A 23,383-nucleotide genomic window follows, 5' to 3' on the forward strand; every position below is an offset into this window, starting at 1 on the left:
TCCTGTCTTTTTGTCAGTACCACCATCTCCATACATCATAGCAGGTCTCTTTACCATCTCGTGAACCTTCCCTTTCACTCTTGCTGCTCTCCATCTGTCACAAAATCCCCCCTGACACTGGCCCGTTCTATCCTGTCTGCACTCTCTTCTTCAACTCTCTTGTGCAGTATCTGTTGCTTTGGATGGCTAATCGCACGTATCTGCCTTCAATATATCTACTCCTTGCATGTTCATCTCTCCCCATGCCTCCCTCATACACATGTATTTTCGTGTTTCTAATAATTTTCACTCATGTGTAAATAGCTGTAACTGAAAAAACACTTTTTTTTCTTGACCTCTGTAACCATGCTGCAGTGTTCATTGCCTTAATTACAGGTCATACTGAATGAAAAATCAAATATATTTTGTGAAATATTTCATATCACTCCCAAAGCCTCTTACTACACTCTTCATTTCTTTGCACTCCTTTCTGGCAATTGAATTGTAAAATTATGATATAACTATAGTTATCTATTTACTATTAGCTCATGCCTGGAACACCTCACTCAGGAGGTGCCCAGGAGGGATCTGTCTCAGATGCCCGAACCATTTCAACTCGTTCCTTTCGTCTGGAGGAGTATCGGCTGTAGTCTGAGGGACTCCTGGATGGCTGAACTCATCACCTTATCTCTCATTTCCACCACTGGTATTTTCAATCTTCTTTCAGTCAATACCCAAAGCTTGTGACCATAGGTGAGGGTGGGGACGTAGACCGATGGGCAAATAGAGAGCTTCGCTGCTACGCTCAGCTCTCTTTTCACTACGATAGATCGATACGATACGATAGCAGTGTCCATATCACTGCAGCCACAGCACCAGTCTGCCTGTCAATCTCCCACTCCCATCTTCCCTCACTTGTGAACAAGACCCTGATATACTTAAGCTGCTCCACGTTAGACTTTACCTCAGTGCTATTCAAAAAAAATAATCCTATTTCCTTAAATCCAAACAGTGGCTGCAACCTACCACTACACTGATTTCTCAGACTTTTTATCTGATTTAGTGCTCAGCTCAGATAAAATAATTATTGTGGCTGATTTCAACATCCATGTAAATACTAAAAAAGACAGCCTCGAAACAGATTTAATCAGTATTAGACTTAATTGGTTTCTTTCAAAATGCAAAAAGAACCAACCCACTTCAGTAACACTCTGGATCTTGTTCTGACATGTGGCATAGAAACTGAACATATAGCAGTTTTCCTGAAAACCTCTTTTGTCTGATCATTTCCTGATAACATTTACATTTACAATAATTGATTACACAGTAGTGGAGAATAGATTTCATCACAGTAGATGTCTTTCTGAAAGTGCTAAGTAAGTAAGTAAGTTTAAGGATATAATTCATCCACTGTCATCTTCTTCAATGCCGTGTGCCAGCACAGTACAGAGCAGCTACCTGAACACTACTCGCACCAAGGTTGATTAACTTGTTATCTTGTTCTTGTTGTTTTTAATTCTTGTACTTGACTCCCTAACACAACTCTCAAACACGCACCTTAAAACAGATAACTCATAAGCTGGAGAGGAAATGGTGTCTCACTAATTTAGAAGATCATCATTTAGCCTAGAAAAATACTCTATAAAAAAGCTCTACATAAAGCTAGAGAATCTTACTTTACTATCTCAGAGTGAAAAAAACAGGTTAAAAAGTAGTTCGTCCATTTTTTTACTTCTAGGTGGGACTACTAGAATTCATTACTATGAATTAAGGATTAAGGATATTAAGGGTGTCCTAAAAACTGCCTGAAAAGCCTTCAGTTGATCCAAAATGCTGCAGCAAGAGTCCTGACAGGGACTAGAGCGAAAGATCATATTTCTCCTGTATTGGCTTCCCTTCATAGGCTCTATGTTAATTCCATCCATCCATCCATCCATCCATCCATCTTCTTCCGCTTTATCCGGGGCCGGGTCGCGGGGGCAGCAGCCTAAGTAGAGAAGCCCAGACCTCCCTCTCGCCAGCCACCTCCTCTAGCTTATCCGGGGGAACACTAAGGCGTTCCCAGGCCAGAGAGATATAATCTCTCCAGCGTGTCCTAGGTCTGCCCCGGGGACTCCTCCCAGTGGAACATGCCTGGAACACCTCACCCAGGAGGTGCCCAAGAGGCATCCTTGTCAGATGCCCGAACCACCTCAACTGGCTCCTTTCGATGTGGAGGAGCAGCGGCTACATCAGCCGCAGCACTAATCCAACTGTCGATCTCCGGCTCCCTTCTGCCATCACTCGCGAACAAGACCCCGAGATACTTGAACTCCTCCACTTGGGGCAGGAACTCATCCCCGACCTGGAGTGGGCACTCCACCCTTTTCCGGCTGAGAACCATGGCCTCAGATTTGGAGGTGCTGATCCTCATTCCCGCTGCTTCACACTCGGCTGCGAACCATTCCAGTGCGAGCTGGACGCCATTACCCGATGAAGCCAACAGAGCCACATCATCCGCGAAAAACAGAGATGAGATTCTGAGGCCACCGAAGTGAAAGCCCTCCGCCACTTGGCTGCACCTAGAAATCCTGTCCATCAAAATTTATGTTAATTCACAATCAAATATAAAATCCTGTTCCTCACAAAGAAAGTCTTGAATAATCAGGTTCCATCTTATTTTAATGACCTTATATTACCGTATCACCCGGATAGAGCACGTTGCTCTCAGACTGTGGGTTTGTTTGTGGTTTCTAGAGTACCAGCTTCCAGACAGACACCCTCTCTACTTTTAAGATTAGGCTTGAAACATTCCTTTTTGACAAAGCATATAGTTAAGCTTACCCTGAATCCTCCATTAGTTCACTGCAATAGGTGTAGCTCGCTGGGGGATGATGCAATGAGTGTTTCCTCTTCCTCACCCTTTTTACTCACTATGTGTTTATACATCTCTCTGCATTTAATTATTGGTTATTATTAATCTCTGGCTGTCTTCCACAGCATGTCTTTGTCCTGTCTTCCTCCACTCACTCCTAACCAGTCATGACAGATGGCCACTCCTCCCTGAGCCTGGTTCTGCAGGAGGTTTCTTCCTCTTAAATGGGAGTTTCTTCCTTCCCACTGCCACCAAAGCACTTGATGTTAGGGGGTTCTTAGGGAGAAAGGCTAATGGTGTGATAGCTAAGACACTGTAATGTCCTTACCATGCAGAAGTTTGCTGGTTCTAAATTAGTGATATATAGGGATACAAAGTAAATAAACAACTTAAGCTCAAGTGCATAGAACAGAGTAGCTAGTAGCTAGTAATATCCACTTCTGAACAGAAAATTGTTTTGTCTCTTGTAAGTTAATTTGGTCTGAGACATTAAAGTTCCCAAACTAGAGAATAGTTGGGTTTAGGATACTGTCCTTGAGGATCTGTCATGGGTGGAAGAAGTCTGCAGGAAAATGCCATAATTTGTTTGTGAGAATAAAGGACCCAAGGCACAAAGCACTGACGGTACATGGAAGCTTTATTTGCAATGTTTATATTCGCACCTGTGCAGGTGCCTTGTTCCGTGCCACATCTTTCTTGTCAGGTCCCGACATCCTACTGAAGTAGGGAGGCATGACAGGGTGATGGAAAACAGCTGTGTGGGCCAGCCTTCCCTGACACCACACCCTTGAACCCGTTGCTCCACTCTAGGGCTGCCACAAACGATTATTTTGATAGTCGACTAGTCAGATCATGCATCCATTGGACGTAAAAGGTACAGCTTATTGCACCAGCATGCATCTGCTCTTATGTAACTATCATTAGCTTACAACTTTAAGTGTTTAAGGTATGTGCTAACTAAAAATAAAGACAAGATGATAGTTTATTAAATTTTAATGAAATTTGCAGATTGTCTGGGTGGAGTTTAATAAACTCAGCCATCTGCTCCTTGCTGTCTAAAATATAACAGGACACCGGAGTATATTCTCGAGCATCTCACACTTCTGATAATCAGCTGTCTGCTTGACGTTTATTCAGCTGTGTAAAAACTATAACTTTAATCTCAGCCAAACAGATTTACTGAGGAACAAATAAAATACAAAAAAAAAGCCAAACAATAACATTTTTAAGTTATCTAAGTGACTCATATATCATGTTTAACCTGAGTAGCGAAAGGCGGCGGTGGGTTTGAAAATGATTTGCTGGGAGTCCGGTGTTCTCACGGGCTCTAGTGAGCCTTGCCCCCGGCTAGCTATCGAGCTAGTGGGTAACAGACGTCTCCGAAAACGTCGGAGCACTTTTGAAAATATGTGGTGTCTTGATAAACTGAGCAGATATTTGAGATTTACACAGCTACATTCTAGCCTGAAAATATGTTAAAAGTTTATTTTGTGACCCAGAAAGAGTAACAAGAGTAATATTAAAACTAACTAGCTGCCGCCATTGTTGGAAACTGAGCAGAGCCGCGCAGTTCCTGAATTTGGACACAGCTACAATACCGGACACAGCTTCTTCTTCTTCGGGGTTTAACGGCAGCTGGTATCCTTGTACATGCAGTGCTGCCATCTTCTGTTTCAGTCCGTTATTACACTCTTAAATCCTACTACTTATTCCTGCGTCTGTTGGGATCTTACAAAGCTTCAAACGACGCGTCAACTATTAAATTAGTCGTCAACGATTTTAATAGTCGACGTAATCGTGACTAGTCGACTAATCGTGGCAGCCCTACTCCACCCCTCCCCTGCAGCTGAGCTACAAACCACACCCCGCCACATAGTTATCATGTCTTTTTTGTGAGTCTTTGTGTTTGTCCCAATTCCGAGGCTGCATTTGAAGGCTGATTACATCACAGCCAGGCGGCGAAGGCTGTCCCAATTCAAATGCATCCTTCATCACATCATTTCAAGGATGGGTCGGTGTATCTTTCATGGCCCAACCTATTAAAGAATACATAGTGCGGCCCAAGAATAACTCCAAAACGTTAATTTTAAGTGTCACTTGTAGGCATTGCTTGAAATAGAATCAAATGCGAAAAAAACAAAAAACAAATGAAAGCCGTAGGATAAATTTTGTTATTTATTGTATTTATGTATTTATTTTTGGCACAATAGTATAGTAACACAATAAAGATGTTCTTCTTCTGATAATGTTATCACTCTATAAATGTTATTAGAAAAACATGACACTGACACTAATAGAAAATAATTACCTAGACCAGAGACTCTGCTTTGCCAAAAGGCTAGAGGGCTTTCGCTTCATATTGTGCTACTGCTTTGAAACATTCACTGACCCTGTCCTGGCTCATTTTTGTCTTTGCTGTAAGGGAAAATTGTGTTGGCTCAACACTATGCTATAGATGCAACCGATCAAATAAAATTGAAAAAAAAAAAACGCATAGAAAGAAAAGATATAATCTACTTTATTATTCAGTAAGTACAAGCATTTTTTTAAAGACACACGATTACATTGATGGGCAGCAAGGTAGCTTTGTGGTTATGTTTCTCCCTATAGTTCTCTCTAGGTACTCCGGCTTCCTCCAACAGTCCATTACCGTACTTACCACTGAAACACACTTACCCTAACCCCCTCACGCCTATGTTAGAAGGATTTAAGGGTATCAGAACATTTCTGGCTCTGATTTTATTAGTCTTTAGTGATAGCAAAACAGAGGTCATTGTATTTGGGGCCTGGACTTGGAGCCTCTCACATCCTGTGTCAAAGCAGATGCAACAACTTTGGGGTGAAAATTGAACCAGTTCCTAAAAAGGACAAAGCAAATAAGTAAGGTGAAGGGAAATATCTTTTGTTCAGCTTAGGCAGCTATCTAAAGTCAAACCTTCTATCTCTTTTCACAACAGAGAGAGATTTACATATATTTGTGATCACTCGTCTTAAATATTGTAATGCAGTTTATGTTACATTTACTGTTACGTTTCAAATGATCCAGCATGCTGCTGCTTATCTACTGGCATAAACAGTCACATGGCAGGGCACATGGGAGAGGCACAGAAATGAATTGGCAGGAATACCACAGGGGCAAAACACCTACTGGAAGAACTAGAACTATAGAACTGTATACAATCAACAGGGCCCTGAGAACCTTCATCAGGAATTCAACTGCGATGTCACAGTCATGCCAAAACCCAGTTGTGGGACAATGGACCCATGATCGACACAGTCAGTACTGGAACTGGCAAAATTGTTCATGTATTGGGAGCAGGCGTCAGTGGAGCAGCAACAACTCAACTGGCTGCAGGAACCGCCCAACATCGCCGATGATCCCCCCTAGCACCAGAGGTCCTCTTTGAGTGCATTGGAATGGAGCTCATTGTGCCATTTCACAGGAGTGCATTTCTTTGTATTAGTTCTGGTGGATCATGCAACACGATATCCCAAAGTAGTGCTGGTGTGCACCATTTCTGCGAAAAGTGTGGTGCTGTTTCAGGTCATCTCATCTTTCAGTAAGCATCCCGTAAGTGTTACTGATTGACCAGAGCACATTGTTCATGTCTCCCACACTTAAACTGTAGAAATTACTGGGCATTAAATATGTTTGGAAGCTGAATAAGACCATGATTCGTATGTTCATTCATGAGAATGAACGCAATAGAGATTGCTGCTTTTGTTTTCAGTGCATGAGGGCACAGCCTTCATGTCTTGCACACTAAAGGACCTGTATGAATTACTGGGCATTAAATGTCTTTGGACCAGCATCTGCCAACCTCAGACTGACAGGCTGGTGAAGTGCCACAGGCCTCCACGGGGTCTTCTCCCTTTGAGTTATTGATCAGTAGGAAGCCGCAGAGCATACTGGACATTATTAAAGAAAACTGCTTATAACGCTCAAGCCCAGGGAAAAATAAAATGTATTGTGTTCTGGACCTGAGAGCAAAGCTACAGAAATTGAGAAAGTTATTATGGGAGGATTTGCTCTAGGCCCAGGAACATCAGCAGCTCCTGTCCAAAGGAGGGGGCTAGGCTCAAGCTGTCATGTTACGGCTATGTGCAGGCAGGGATTGGACCCAAACGCAAACTCACTGACACAAGGAATAAACTCAAAAAGCCACAGCTGTATTGGCGGGCAGGGGAAAAAGGATACTAAACTAAACTAAACTGGGAAACTGATAGAACTAATGCACACGAGAAGACACTGGGAAACACACAGCATGAGGGACGACGCAACATGGAACAGAGGGAAACTCTGACATAAATACACAGAAGGTAATGAGGGAAGTGAAAGCACACAGGGAACACAGCTGAGGACAATTACAGTTGACAGGACGAGGAGGACACGAAACTGAAAACGCTGACACCAAGACGTGAACCTTAAACGTAACACAGGAAGTACAAAGAGACAGCCTGGAGAGAGAGAAGGAGAGAAGTCCAAAAACAAAACGTCCACAAAAAACAGTGGCGTGCAGGGAGCAGTTCATAAATAAGTCAGGGGGCCGACCTGGAGTCCAAAACAGTTCATTTCTGGAGGCCAACCGTGCGGACGGCAACAGGGGCGACAAGGCAGTTCTGGAGGCCGACCGTGCGGGCAGCAATGGCGGCAACGTGGAAACCGTTCTGGAGGCCTTCCACGATGGCGAGGGCGTCCAGCCAGTGGCCTGGAAAGTGGCCAGTGATGCTGAGGAGATGACTGTGGAAAAGCCATGCTAGACGTGGACGAGGAAGTGGTGTGGCAACCGCAGGACCAGACGGCAGCGTGGCAGCTGCAGGACCAGACGGCAGCGTGGCAGCTGCAGATAGTGATATTGAAGGCTGGATGGATCCCTCAGACCCTCCAGCGAACACGGACGGCGGCTGAAGCGGCCCCTCGGACCCTCCAGCAGGGTAGAAGACTAAACACAGAACAGAGGACACAGAGAAACATGAGTGGCAAGGGATCAAAACCTAGGAACCATAGAATAAATCATAAATGAACTTGACATAATACAAAAATCACAAAGAACTGAAAACGCTGGATCAGGAGACCTTGACACAAGCTATTTTCAGAGATAAGAAATATGCGGTTTGATGGAGAGAGGCGCAATATTTGTGGTACCACAAAGAGGCAGGAAGGTGCATCCACAAATGGATAAAAAGGCAGCCATCACATCCTATGAGCCTATGAGCCAGTTACTGAAACTCCAAAAGTTGATTCTGTTCATCCAGGTAAGTAAATCGTAGCGTTTTGAAAAACGCTACGATTTACTTACCTGGATGATTGAGAATGCATCAAGTTCCTGAAACTGTTCAAACCCTTATTTTCAACCCATAAGAGAGGGAAGAGCACTTCAGATCTGGCCCCCTCCCAAGCCTCCTCCTGTATATCCAGTGGACCTCTGACATTGTGACCATACAAGAGCTGAAATGGAAAAAGCTAAAACGAGAGCCATTGATCCCGGTCTTTTCCTGAGCTTTTTTTACAAACTTCCTCAACATTGATTTCAGGGTTTTGTTAAACCTTTCAAGAAGTGCATCAGTTAGCGTATGGTAGGGACTTGTTTTGGCTCCAGTAATTTCCAAAGATTTATAGATTTCCTTCAACAGGTTCGAAGTGAAGTTTGATCCTTGGTCTGTCGGGATTTCTTTTGGAATACCCACCCTTGAAAACATCTGTATCAGATAATTATCAATTTAGCAGGCTTTAACAGCTCTCATTGGGAAAGCTTCAGGATACTTCGATGCATAGTTGCACAACACCAAAGTGTACCATGTCCTGAACTACTTCTCACCAATGGGCTAACAATGTCCATGGCAACACAAGAAAAGTGGGTGTCTATCACAGGCACAGGGATAAGTGGTGCTCTGTCTCCTTTCCTACTTGGGGCTGTCAACTGACACTGTGGGTATGATTTACAACACTGGAGAGTCTCTGAAAATTGCTGTGGCCAAAAAAGAGAGTAGCCATTCAGGAGGTTTTCAGATGCCCAAAATGACCTGCCCAAGGAACTGAACTGAAAACTTACAGGCCTTAAGCTCTTACAAAAACACAGTCGTTCGTTCTTTACAATGAATATGTCTGTCAAGTTTCTCAGTCATCCAGGTCATTGTAGGAGCTTGGAAAGAAAAGCGTCTGGACTTCTTTAAGTTGCTTAAAGACGTTTCACCTCTCATCCGAGAAGCTTCTTCAGTTCTAGGGTCAAATGGTGGAGAGTCCCAGATTTAAGCCCTGTGGGAGTAACCCACTGAGAGGGACAATGGACCCCCTAATGATCCTCTACCTTTACAACTTACGCAGTCTGTAATATGTGTTGTTTCTTCAGCACATTTAGCAAAAAGGGGTGCTAAAGAGGGGTCCTCCCTTTGGAGTTGGACAATATTGCTCGGGACAACCAGTAGCTCATCAATCTCTGGTTCAGGAAGTGACTCTGCAATTTCTGTCCTCTTCAGTTTCTCCTGTCTCCTCTGGATTTTGCTTTTCTTTAAGTGCGGCATTCTTAATCCTTCAAACTCGGGAATTTTGCTGTTTTCCAAAGGTAACTTACTCAGACTTGGCTCTGACTGTGGCTCCTTTATAGCTAGACCTAGTGCCTATGAGCAGACCTTTACATGAAACATGGAGATTCTTCTCTCTTTGCTGATAAATGGCATTGGCATGTCCCGGCCCAACACAGTCTCGTATCCATTACGTCAACTGTAAGAAAATACTCCTGTCCATTAACTTGAAGGCGAAGACTGGCAATAGGATAATCAACATAATCAGCATGAACACAGCAGACTTTAACCTTACCACAAAATGTGGTGTCTCTGGGAAGACAACCTTGCCTGACAAGTGTGTGTCTACTGCATGAATCCAATAGGGTAGCACACGGTTTTCCCTTAATAAAAATACAGATGGTGGGCTCCTGATCACTACAGCATACTACATACTCAGTTTCTTCTTCCAGCAAATCAAAACTCTGTGTTGAAAGAGACATAAGTCTTACTGACTTGCCAAAAAGGACCTGTCTGCCCACAAGAATGACATACTAAAGGGCATTTAAATGGTCTCAGTTTAAATGGTCTAACATCGCTACTGCTAGTGATTGGGGAACTTTGTTTAGGGCCTTTAGTTCTATTTCCATTCCCACCCCCTGACTTACCCACCATCACAGAGACTGAACTGGGTTTTCCTGTCATGTACCCTTTTTTGGGGCATCAGGCTGGTGTTGCATTTCCAGCCACCGTTTATCTGGCATTGAATGTCAGACGAACGGTGCTCTAGGCCCAGGAACATCACTGGCCTGATGCAGCATGCTACATTGTTTGTCCCAGGTGGTTGTGGTGATATACTGCAACATGCTGTAGATGCAGCAGCAGCAACAGTTGCAGGACACACTGGCTGGCACCTTCATTAATATCACACTCAACTAACTGTGTTTTATCTTCCCATTGCACTGATGGGTGGACAGTTCTCAGGTGCCTGTTTTCTTGCAGACTCTACACTCTGCTTATGTATTGTCAGTAAAATTGAAATGGTTCCAGATTTTTCTTCTTTTCTTGATGTCACTGATTTTCTTTACTATACCTTTCTAATATGTTGTCTCTTGTTGTTGCCCCTGGCTCTCATTCTCTCTCTTACTCCTGCTCTGTTTGTGTACTACTGCAAGTGTAACTACCACCCTTCCCCCCTCTGCTCAGCACAAGCACCAAGGCTCACGTGTTGTGTGAAGCGAAAAAAAAGTGAAAGAGAGAGGGGGTGAGAGAGAGAAAAAAAACACAGCCGGCTCCTGTCGTTCGCTTTTGTTCGTGACCGACACATCACTAGTTAGTATCTTGGCCAAGGATATTTGGCATGTAGACTGGAGCAGTCAGGCATCCAACCTTCTAATTAGCAAATGACCTGCTCTACCTCCTGAGCTACACCCATCCCAGTGGGATGGCTTTGTCTAAAGACAGAACGATTCAATTCAAATAAGTTTTAGTTACATAGAACCAATTCACAACAGCCTCGAGGTGCTTTATGTTGTAAGGTAAAGACTAATGAGCAAACACCTGAAGACGGTTGGTGTTAAAAACCTAAAAAGGAAAAGTTGAAATCTAAGGGTTCCAGAGATTTGGATCTGAAAAATAATTTATGTTTATTTTAGTGCTGTCAATAGATTAAAAAAATTGACTAATTAATCTCACAATTTTCTGTAATTAATCGCGATTAATTGCAATTACTTGATCAATAGCCTGGTTGCAATTACATTTTTTCAATGTTATATTTAACCTTGTAACAGACATTTATGCAATATAATGAAGTAAATGAAGAATAAACGCAAAGAATGTATGCTTAAATTCAAAGAGACTTTGAATAGTTTTCAATCTTTTAGCACAGTTCTCTCCTGTGAAATACACCTTTTTTTTTTAAAAAAAACCCTGTATACTAATACAGTATACATACATACATTATATACTATATAATATATATTAGTGCTGTCAAATAATTAAAATATTTAATCGGTTACAGTGGATTAATTTTGATTAATCACGATTAAATATCATTAATTTTTTATTCTATATTAATTGCATTTCATTTTGCATGACCAAACAGACTTGAGAAAAAAGGGAAAATATACGCACTTAACATGTTTATTGAACATCTTGCACGTCCATGTTAACGAAAAACTCTGGATACATTTATCCACTCTCTCTGCCACTCTTGGGGAGGCACTTTAAACGAGGAACCAAAGCTATGTAGGCACAACTATATTAATAGGTCTGCAGTTTGTTGTAATGCACTTCTCAATTGTGTCTGTCAATATTTCCGACGTAGCCTTACTGAGTCCCCGATGCTCCGTGAGTGGTTTGTCACAAGCTGGGTGACGCATTGGCCAAAGTGCTAGCAGCATACGTCAATGTGATATTTTAAGCTGGAAGTGCTTCAGTGAAAAGAAAATTCCTTCTTGCACAATGTGCATAATACTTTACGTCGGTCAACTGTTCCGTCTTGTTATTTTATTTAATACTCAAATTTCCCATCAAGGGCCAATGTGCGTTTATCATCTTCCATATTGAAATGATTGGTGCAGCTGCCCATCACTACCAGATCAACTGCCCATTTGCGCATGTGCAATGGTAACTCTACTTGAACAAACTGCCTGAAATGCGTTGACAGAAAAAATTCAGGGATTTTGAGTTATTCAGCACTTCAGATGCATTAATTGCAATAAAAATTTTAATCACATTGACTGTGATGGCAGATTCATTTGCGTTAACACGGTAATTTTGACCAGTTTATTTATGATTTATGATTTGTTCAATTATATTTGAAGCTCTGAATATAAGGCTTGTATACAAAATGCTTTTAATTCACTGAGAGTCAGATGGCATTGATCAAATGCAAGGAAAATCAGAGCTGGGGTGGGAATGAGGTGGGGTTTTCTACATAAAAGATCACTGCTTCCCAACAGCACAAGCTGTTTGTCCTGTATAAAGTACAACGTAAATGTCTCTTCATGCTGATGGTGTAATCTGAGTATGGTTCTTAAAGATCATGGGTTGTCACAGTTTTCTCCAGTCATTGAGCTAAGTAACTGCATGTCCAACCAAACACATGCACGCACTTTCCCAGTAGAGCAACTTGTATCATAAGTTGTTATTATTGATAAGATATTACTGAATGTTGACTTGTTTTGAAAGGATATATAAACCGTCATTTTAAAATCCTTCATCCTGATGGTCTAAAAGTCAGACTTGTTTGAGTAAAATTGAAAAAACTCCCTTTCCACTTCACTGTGTTTTTCTCATTGTGTTAGATGAAAGTACTCGAAGAGTGGACCAACATCAGTGTATATAACATTTTTTATTCAAACATTTAAAAAAATGTAAAACTGTCACGATTTACGGGGCAAGCCGTGTGGGATTTAAGTCCGAAACAGAAAAACTGTCCTTTTTACTCACCACAGCCAGCCGATCTGAAATCCCGGGGTCTGACTGTGGTGAGGGGCATCGACAGCGAGGGGCACTGACAGCGAGGGGCATCGACGGCGTGAGCGCCACTTCCTTTTCGAAGGCTGGACCAACGGGCCGGACAGAACATCCTCCGGCAGGCCGGGCAGTGAAGCAGTAGTGGCTGGATGAAGGTTTGGTGTGTTAAAGATGAAGTCCTGTGCGATCGGAGGAAGCAATCCCAGTAGCCATGGAAGGCTGGAAAAGAGCCGCTGTAGCCGGCTTTCAACTGCGCAGCGAAGCTCCTTCAGAGGGTGATCCAGCCACAGGTTGAGGAGAATCTCCACCGTGTAAATAATGTCATCTTGGAGCCACTCAAGTAGTTTGGGGGTCACTGCATGGTCAGTGTTCTGATTACTATGGGAGACCACTGTTGCCTTCATCCTCCACATCTTCTCGAGTTTCTCTTTCAGTCCTTGGTATTTCGTGAGCTTCTTGTGTTCCTTCTTCCTGATGATATTCCTGTGAGCATTTCATGCATGCCCTGCCTATTAGCATCTTGCACACTCCTGTTATGTGCTGGATTGACCCAGGGTCATCTTTGCACAGCCTGCACATGGGGTCGTGCCTGGTGTGGTAGACCCTAGCTTCTATCGATCTTGGGCTTATAGCTTCTTCTGCCATGATTAGAGCCTCTGTGCTTTCTGGCTATATTCCTGATGTACTCATGGATCTTTATCATTTCACCCTGGATTGTGGATCTGATACTTACTAGTCCTCAGTCTCCTTCTACAATTAGTGTAGAATTTCAGCGTGCTGGACTTTGTTTGAAACCCTCCCTGCATGGTAAGGAGTTTTCTGGTTTTGATCTCAGTGGCTTCTATTTCCTCCTTTATCTGATATCAGGAAGGATGTAGCATTCAGATCTTGTTCTTCCCATTCAGCTGACCCCTCGGGACTAGGACTGTCTGTAGGTATTTGGTGCAGCTTTCCTAGCGGCCTCTTCATAGCTATCCACATTGTATGTAATTGTTGCCTTCTGGTATGTAATTCCCTCTGTTCTGACTACCATCCTTCTCTTTGTTACCATCCGACTACACTTTTCCACTCTGACTGGCATTCCAAAGTCTTTGCTGTAGATCCTAGTGGTGTGGTTCAGTGAATCGAAGTCTCGTTCACTCCTGCCATACAGCATTCCAGATGCATCTCATCTATCAGCAGTATACATTAACATTATTATTATGTACCCTAGAGGCTATGCCACCAAGGAATTGTTTAACTGCCTCCAGAGATTGGCCAGTCATCCCCCTTGTCCCTAGACTCTGATCCCTCCCTGGAAGACATTTTGGTGGGATTAAGGACGTCCTTGTAGTATTCCTTCCACCACCTGACAATTTTCTCAGTTGAAGTCAGCATTCCACCTGCACTATACACAGTCCTGAGTTGCCTGATGATTTCCTAGAATCTCTTCGAGGCAGTCTGAAAGTCTTTTTCCATGGCGTCTCTGAACTCCTCCCACACCCAAGTTTTTGACTCAGCATCTGCCCAAGCTGCGTTCCGCTTGTCCTGTCAATACCTATTAGCTCCCTCCGAAGTCTCACAGGCTAATTAAGCCTGATAGGATTCCTTCTTCAGCCTGGTGGCTCCCTCCACCTCTCGTGTCCACCGTTTGGTTCAGGGGTTACCACCATGACAGACACCAACCACCTTGCAGCCGCTCAGTGCAATGGAGGTGCTGAACATGGTCCATTTGGACCAGTCCCCAGTCTCCCTCAGAATGCTGTTGTGGCCTCTGCCAGGCATTCCCAGCGCACCCTCACTATACGTTTAGGTACACCAGGTCTGTCCAGCATCCTCCCCTGCCACCTGATCCAACTCACCACCAGGTGGTGATCAGTTAACAACTCAGTCTCTCTTTTTTCCTGAGTGATCAGAACATATGTCAGTGACCAGAACAGATCCGGGAGGCCGTTCCTCCCAATCATGCCCCTCCAGGTCTCACTGTCGTTGCCCACATGAGCACTGAAGTCTCCCAGTAGGACAACAGAGTCCCTAGGCGGAGCACCCTCAAGCACCCCACCCAGGTACTCCAAGAAGGCTGGTTCCCTGACCCGAAGGCACAGGGAATAAACGCTCTCGTCCACTGGGAGAAACCCCGATGTATGTACGTATTTGCATATTTTGGCATATTTTAAATGTTTTGGATCATTACACTAATTTAATATTGGACAAAGACAACATTAGTTACCACAAAATGTAGGTTTTAAATGATGACTTAATTTATTATGGGATATAAGCTATCCAAACCTGCCTAACCCTGTGTGAGAAAATAAATCTAAACCTAAGACCTAGTTGTGCCACCTTTGGCAGCAAGAGTGCCAACAAACCATTTGTGATAACTGGTAAGTCTTTCACATCACTGCGGAGGAATTTTTCGCCCAGTATTCTTTGCTGAATTGTTTTAATTTAGATTTTCAAGCATGAATGAGCAATTTAAGGTCATGCCTGTGCATTTTTGAACCATTTAGTCTATTTGCTGGTTTTAGATCATTGTCCTGCTGAATAACCTATGCATGCTTGAGTTTCAGGACGTAATGTGCAGATATTCTTCTACAGGATCTTCTGGTAGAGAGCTGAATTCCCGGTTCTGTTATTTATGGCAATTCATTAAGGTCCTGAAGCAGAAAAACAGCATCAGACTGTCATACAACCACCACCATGTTTGATTGTTAGTATTATAATCTTTTTATGAAATGCTGTGTTTGTTTTACACCAGATGAAATGCAAACCTTCCAAAAGATTGTCTCCTCTGTACACAAAATATTTTCTTGGAGATCACCAAGATGATGTTGGCAAATATAGGAAAACCCTTATGTTCTTTTTGGTCAGGAGTGGTTTTTTGCCTTCGTGGTTTCCCATGGATGCCATTGTTGCCCATTCTTTTTCATGCTGTTGAATCATGAACTCTGAACCTAACTGAGGCAAGTGAAACCTGCAATTCTTCTTGGTTCTGGGTTCTTTGGAGATCTCCTGGATGAGACATTGGTGTTGTCTTGGAGCAATTTTGGTAGGCTGGACACTCCTAGGTTCATCACTATTTTAAATGTTCTTCTATTTGTGGGATAATGGCTGTCACTATGGTTTGCTGTAGTCCCAAAGCATTAGGAATTACTTTGTAGCCCATTCCAGACTTATAGATATGTCAGCGGTAGGTGCCAGGTACTTTGAGATAGCTTAATTAATGAAATAACCATTTCAATCAAATCTGCATTTTGTATTTACTCTGATTATCTTTGTCTAATAATAAAATTTGTTTGGTATACTGACACATTCAAGCATGATAAAAATGTGAAAAAACAAGGAATCAGGACGGAGACGAATGCTTTTTCATAGCACTGTAGAGCAATACTACTGATTAACAGAATTTTTACTTTTGTTTAAACTGCATATGTGAAGGTGATATACGATGTTGTTGTTAATGTTTGTGCGTGTATTTATTTTTATTTTGTAGTGCTATTATATTAAGAAAACTGAGCAAGGTGACAAATCCAAACTTGATCACATATGAATGTGTTAGTTTCATTTTTAGTTTTTACACAAAGAAAGTTCAGGTATCATAGTGTTTACATTTAAAGAAAATGTTTTTGTCCACTCACAATAAAAAAAATAAATCCTTCCAGCTATGTTAGAAAATGATTTCCCATCCAACCAGAAAAAATGTCCTTATTTCAGACAATGCTCCAGGACAGGTTTAAATGTCAAGAAGATGATGTAAATATATTCTGTATCTGTACACTACAAGAAATGGGTGAATTTAAAACTTATACTCGTTAAGTACTGGTGTCCATTATTATTCAATGATTTTTGGCCATACAAGCAACAAAAAATAGAATCTTGCCCAAGGATATTTGACATGCAAACTAGAGCAGAAGGGGATCAAAGTTGTTAAACAAGATATTTACTTGTATATTTCTACATGGAAGTTGTTGCAGTCCTTCTTGAAATCCTTGAAAGGACATACAAAAACTGTGATAAACCATTCATTTTTACTATTTAACTAGAGATTTACAAGTTGGTTTACTGTGGTAACTCACGACAAGGTAAAAGACAAAATAAACATTGAAATATTTTAAACATAAGTTTCCATTTCTACCACTTCTAAAAACTTATAAAACATACTTGATGACACAATATACACACTAATACGTGTTTTAATGTAACCTACGATGTGTAGATGTGATGCCTTAATGTGCGCTGGTTAATTTGCATATTTCTCCTAATACACGACAGACAATTCTTGTCCCGTCACACAAAAAGTGGACTATAGAGCTGTTTGAAATAGGACAATTTCATATTTGAACTATCAAGCAGCAATGTACACTGCTCAAAAATACTAAAGGAGTACTTTGAAAACACATTTTTGGTCAGACATTCACACTAGTGGCATGCAGAAGGTCATTTTGTAGGGATCTGTCAGTGCTCATCCTGTTCCTCCTTCACAAAGGAGCCGAGATCAGTCCTGCAGATAGGTTAAAGACCTTCTATGATCCTGTCCAGCTCTTCTTGAGGAACCTCCTATCTCCTATCTCTCCTCTATGGTGTTGAGACTGTTCTGGAAGACACAGCAAACCTTCTGGCAATGGCACATGTTGATGTGCCACCTTGGAGGAGTTGGACCACTGTGCAACTACCAATAATGACACTGAGCCAAATGCAAAAGTACAGTCAGAAAAGACCAGAAGGGAAAAATATCAGTGTCCTCCATATGTAAAACCATTCCTGTTTGGGGGAGTGGAGGGGGCTGTCTTATTTTCCTCCCTCTAGTGCACCTGTTGTTAATTTCATTAACACCAAAGCAGCTGATTAGTGATTAACAATCCCCTCAGCTACTTAACTGACCACATTAATATCCCACAAGTGTAAATGACTTGATGATATACTCTAATAAAAACTGTTCCTATAATTTTTGAGGAGTGTATAAACACTCCTGAATAAACATATATCCTCATGCTAGTGCACTGAACTGTTATGGTTGTCAGCTGACATTGTTTTAAACTGCCAGTCTCCTTCTGTGCTACCTGAAAGTCTTAAAAGTCTGATCAAGATTACTTACAGTTGTCATGGGATAACTGAAATCATAATGAAGAAAACTGGTAAATAGAAAACAGTTCATTTTGAAATTATATATTATATAAATTATAATTATATAATTGTAATATTGTCCATCGAAACATGAAGATAAATAGGTATACCTGTACGAAGTATTTATAAGTAACAGTGAGTACAGTCAGAATCAGTGTGTTTCTTATGTTTCACCTGTGTTGTAAATCAGCTGTGCTGTCGTTGTTGGTTTTGTTTTGTTTTGTTTTTTTAAAACAGGTTATTCTGGGTCTATATGTGTCGAGGATTGGTGGGGGAAGAACAGTGGATTTATTTACAGTGAACTGTACAAATAATGTATACAGTTCAATTACTCTGTGGCTCCTTCGAAGCAGCTCCCAGAAAGTTCTCTCCACTGTGCGAGTGTCCATGTTAGTGAAAAACAGTTTCAAACAATCCATGCTCCTATTTACAATCCTTTACCGTGCTCCGACCCGTGGCTCCTCTCTCGTACTTCTCCCGTGAATCCGCTCTCGTGAAAGACACTTTCTGCTCCCAATTCCTGACAACAAAAACACACAAACGTTGACAGGCAATTATAAACAATAAGCGAGGTTCAAACATGATTAATCACGGCCGTACTGATGAGGATTAACTCAATGATCCAGCGTTAACTGGAGCCTGGCTGCACTGCTAAATAGGTTGCTCTTCTTACTCAGTCAGCACAGCTGATGAGGGGTGACGAGTGGCAGGTCCGGCTACCTCCAGCACTGGACACTTCCAGATTGAGAAGTTGCATCAGCGACCAAAACATCCAGGAGCGAGAGAAAAACAAAAACACAAGGAGACAGAGAAAGAGGGAGACACTAACAAAAAACAGCACACACGAGCACAACGGGCAGGTCGGCCGCAGAGGACTACCGATCCGTGACAATATGTGTGTATGTTGGAGCCTGTAGATTTGAGTGACGGTCCGTGACGAGGGCTGACCTGAGTTCCAAGGGATCCTGTGAGGAGTGGGCAGGTAGGTGCGATATTGAAACCCCATTCCGGGAGACGGCGCGTGAAGCTGGGTGGCAAATGCTGGGAGTATGATCTGATGTCTAAGCTTAACTGAGGAGTGGAGCAGTTGCATGACCAGAGAGCTGTAGCACAAAGAAAAGAAAGTAATGGGCTGAGTACTGGCATAACCTGTGATACACGGGATGAATCTTTAGAGATGTAGGGAGTTTGAGTTTGACAGCGGATGGTGAGATTTTTACGGTCAATGCGTGGGGCAGACCGAGTGAAGTGAGTGAGTGGACCCAGGAGCAGACAGAGGCGAGGAGACTGAACTTCAGTTACAAACCAAAAACGAGCCTTTATTGTGGCTGACATGAATACTACTCAAATGGAAGCAAACATGGGTAAGAGCTAACTGAAAACCTACACTGGGAAAAACTAAGATAATTGAGCAAACACAGAAATACACACATGAGGTGATCAGGAGAAGTGGCGACACATGAGGACACAGCTGACTCGAATAAAACATAATGACAACACATCGGAGAGTAACACTGGACACACTAATATGAGACACAGACATTCAAAGTAAAACAGGAAACATGACAGGCACTGAACTAAACCTACACTGAACTAAACCTAAGAACAAACTCTTAACCAGAATAACACTGAAACGTAGGACTATAATATTCGAAACAGGACAACTAAAGAATCTGAAAATAAACCATAATACAGAAAAATACCAAAATACAAGAAACTGAAAATGCTGGGTCAAAATGACCCCGAACTGTGACAGAGATGATGGTGTCGATATCATAGGGCCCAATGAACCATCTTGCACCATGGTTCAGTTTACGGGAGTTTGACTTGAGAGGAATAGCCATACCTTCTTTCCAGGGGTGCACTGGGGTGCTGGTGTCCAAAGCTGATCCGAGTAGTGGTTCTGACCGAAACGTTGCGCCAGTGCCAGAGGTGGTGCTGGAGTGAAGGATTTGTGATGTCAGCCTCCTCCTTGGGAAGCAAGCTGAGTGACGCTTCAAATAGAGACCAGCGGATGATGAGGTGTGTGCATTGTGCGCCTACTCTACCGATGGGAGATTTGAGGTACAGGTGGATAGGTTGTGAGTGATGACACAGCAGAGAGTGGATTCCAACTCCTGATTCAGCCGTTCTGTCTGGCTGTTGGTCTGTGGGTGGTAACTGGAGCTGAGATTGACTTGGGCCCCTAGAACAGAAAGATTTCTAAACCTATGAGGTGAACTGGGGGCCTCTGTCCGAGGTGATCTCCGAGGTGATTCCATGAGGTTTGAAGATGTGATATACCACAAGCTTCACTGTTTCTGTGGCTGTGGGGCATTTGTCCAGGCCAATGAAGTGTGCTGCCTTAGAGAATCTGTCAATTACAGAAGGGATTACTGATTTTCCTGTGGAGACAGGTAAGTCAGTGACAAAAACGAGAGAAATATGGGAACAGGGGTGTGATAAACCACGGCAGACCCGATGACATGTTTATGCTTTTAAGCATCTCTTTATTAACACGGTAGCTTGTTCACACGACTAGGCTGCAGCATTCCAACTGCCAGCCACACACCAACAACAACATGACAGGACCCTACACCACTCTTAAGCTGGTGAGGCATGATTGCGATGCCGCGCAGGTGCGTCCGCCTTCCCAGCCGCGGCACCACCCCCTACGTCCTGCCACAATGGTCAAGAAGGTATGGATAGAGGCTGAAGCAGGCCCAATGGCTTCTGAGTTTTGGTCTTGCTGCCAGCAAAGACCAGCACTAGTCCTGCACATCCTTCTCTGTCATTCCCCACCAGAAGTGACGCTTCAGCAGAGGGATGGTCCGACCTACCTCATGATGACATGAAAACTTGTAGGCCCAGCTTAGTACCAAAGCTAATGCTGCTGAGGCGACATATCGCCAGCCCAGGGGCCCAGTTCCTGGATCTGGCAGAGCCTGCCGAATCATTTCCTCAATCCCCCAAGAGATGAGGCCCACACGGCAGAAGGCAGGTAGCACAGTTGACAGCTCTGAGGGATCTGTGTCAGGGGCGTACTAGTGGGACAGGGCATCTGCCTTGGTGTTCTTGGACTCTGGATGGAAGGACATAGCAAACTTGAAACAGTCAAAGATTAAGGACCGCAAGGCCTGGTGGGCATCCAGGCGTTTAACTGTCTTGAGGTAAGTGAGGTTCTTATTGTCAGTGAATGGATGTTCAGCCCGCTCTAGCAGATGATGCCACTCTTCTAAGGCCAGTATTATAGTTAACAGTTCTGTCTCCCACATTATAATTTTGCTCCGCGGGGGAGAGACAGCATGAAAACAATGCACAGGGTTGTAGCTCGGGGTCCAGAGCGATGCAAAAGCATTGCTCCGACTCCAACATCAGACACATCAACAACAAATGATTTAGTGTTGACAGGATGAATCAGAACAGGAGCTGAGGGGAACAGATGTTTGAGCTTTTTGAAAGCTGATTCAGCTTCAGGTCTCCAGTGGAAGAGTTTTTTGGTGGAGGTGAAAGTGGTGATTGGTGCAGCTACCTGGCTGTAGTCTCGTATGAAACAGCGATAAAAATGAGCAAAGCCGAGGAAGCGTTGAAGCTGTTTTCAGGATGTGGGAAATGGTCATTCCTTGACCGCTTGGATCTTCTGTGGAGACACAAGAGCGTTGAGTGGACGCTGGCGCATTTTGGCTGCTGCTGCTCTCTCTCTGCTCTCTCTCTATACTTATTGCTTAATATAGTTAGAGAAGTTTGTTTTATTCTCTGAACCTATACCTGTATTTAAATTGTCTGCTAGGTAAGGCATTTGCATTAGTCATTTACCAACCTTAAATGCCTCAGCTTCCACAGATGACTTGGTATTTCACTATAACAATGGACTAAACCTCTTCCTCCTCCATTCTGAAGTTATTTCTAGTGAGGTGTCTATGAACCTGCACAGCTACTATATTTTTCAAGTCGAAGAACTTCCTTTCCCGTTCTGCCTCCTAATATTCATCTGAACTTCACCAACTCAAAGCCGTTGGCCGCCACCTGGAATGTGTCTTCAGCAAAAATGGACGTACTATTCTTAAGACTTAAGGATATCTATCTCAGTCATATACAACATTATGAAGAAGCTATTTATCATGCTAAATCATCTTACAACACTTCTATTATTAAGTGCACTGATGAAAATACTCGTACTTTGTTTTCTATATTACATAATATTGTTAAACCTCCAGATACCTTTGCCATACATACCCACTCTGCTGCAGTCTATAACAAATTTATGGACTTTTTTAAATACCAAAATTGTTCATCTTCACCGATAGTTGCCCTCTTCTTGTGGTCAATTGTTCTATTTGCATGTTTTCTCCTACTCAACTGTCTTCTCTATCCAGTTTTGAACTTCCTATAATAATTCAAATATCTTCTATTATTAGTAAGTAAAAGTTATCATAGCGTAAACTCAATCCACTGCCCACTAAGCTTGTTAATCTTTCACGCCCCTCTCTTGGCTTGTTGATCACTAATATCGTACACTCCTCTCTTATCTCTGGTTTTGTTCCATCCTCTCTTAAAACTGCAATGAAAACTCCAATGTTGAAAAGGAATGGTTTAGATGCTACAAATTTGAATCATTTTAGAGCAATTTTAAATTTGCCTTTCCTCAAATTTGCCAAAATTCACAAAAATATAGTAGCTGCACAGGTTCATAGACACTTCACTAGAAATAAATTGTATGAACAGTTTCTATCTGGTGATCATTCATTTCATAGTACAGAAATAGCTCTAGTAAAAACCACAAATGATTTTTTTGCTTGCAGCTGACTCTGGACTCATCACTATCCTCTTTCTCCTTGACCTTACAGCAGCTTTTGATACTATCTGCCACTGCATCCTTCCTCATAGATTAACATATTTTGGCATCAGTAACATACCACTCACCTGGTTAACCTCTTATCTCTCTGGTTTGCTTAACTACTTACTCACAGATCACCATCTGCTCCAGTTCACCTCCATATCAATTTCAAGATCCTGCTTCTTACTTTCAAAACACTTCATAACCTTGCTCCTCCATATTTATCTGATCTCCATGCGTGCTCACCCCCTCATACACGGCACTCGTTTTCAGCTTCCCTTCTGTCTGTTCCACCTGCTCGCCTGACTACCATGTGTCTCAGAGCCTTTAGTTGTTCTGCCCCATGTCTTTGAAATGCACTTCCACCAGATCTCCGGACTACAAACTCTCTCACCACTTTTAAATCGCGTCTTAAAATCTATCTATACAGAATTGCATATTCTTCATCATGACTCTGTCTTGGTCTATTTTTATCTTGATTAGTTTTTATAGTTGCAGCAGGTTCTCTCATTGACTAAATGGGATGACTAAGCTGTCACTGTGATTTTGGCTGTACTTTGGTTGTTATGATCCTTGCTGTAACAAGGTAAGATAGACAAGAGCGTTATCGGGGTTCCACTCTGAGCTTCCTGACCTGCTGTCCATCTATA

The 23,383-nt window shown here is 42.6% G+C and overlaps 1 protein-coding gene across 1 annotated transcript in view; it reads left to right on the plus strand.

The window, feature by feature from the left end:
• LOC146367023 (sickle tail protein homolog) overlaps positions 1-23,383 on the plus strand; it is a 99,932-nt gene that overhangs the window by 1,102 nt on the left and 75,447 nt on the right. The gene's annotated exons all lie outside the window — the stretch shown is intronic.

This window comes from Perissodus microlepis, chromosome 18 (assembly GCF_051167445.1).
Source record: "Perissodus microlepis isolate ML-2025 ecotype Zambia chromosome 18, ASM5116744v1, whole genome shotgun sequence".
Lineage (NCBI taxonomy): Eukaryota > Metazoa > Chordata > Actinopteri > Cichliformes > Cichlidae > Perissodus > Perissodus microlepis.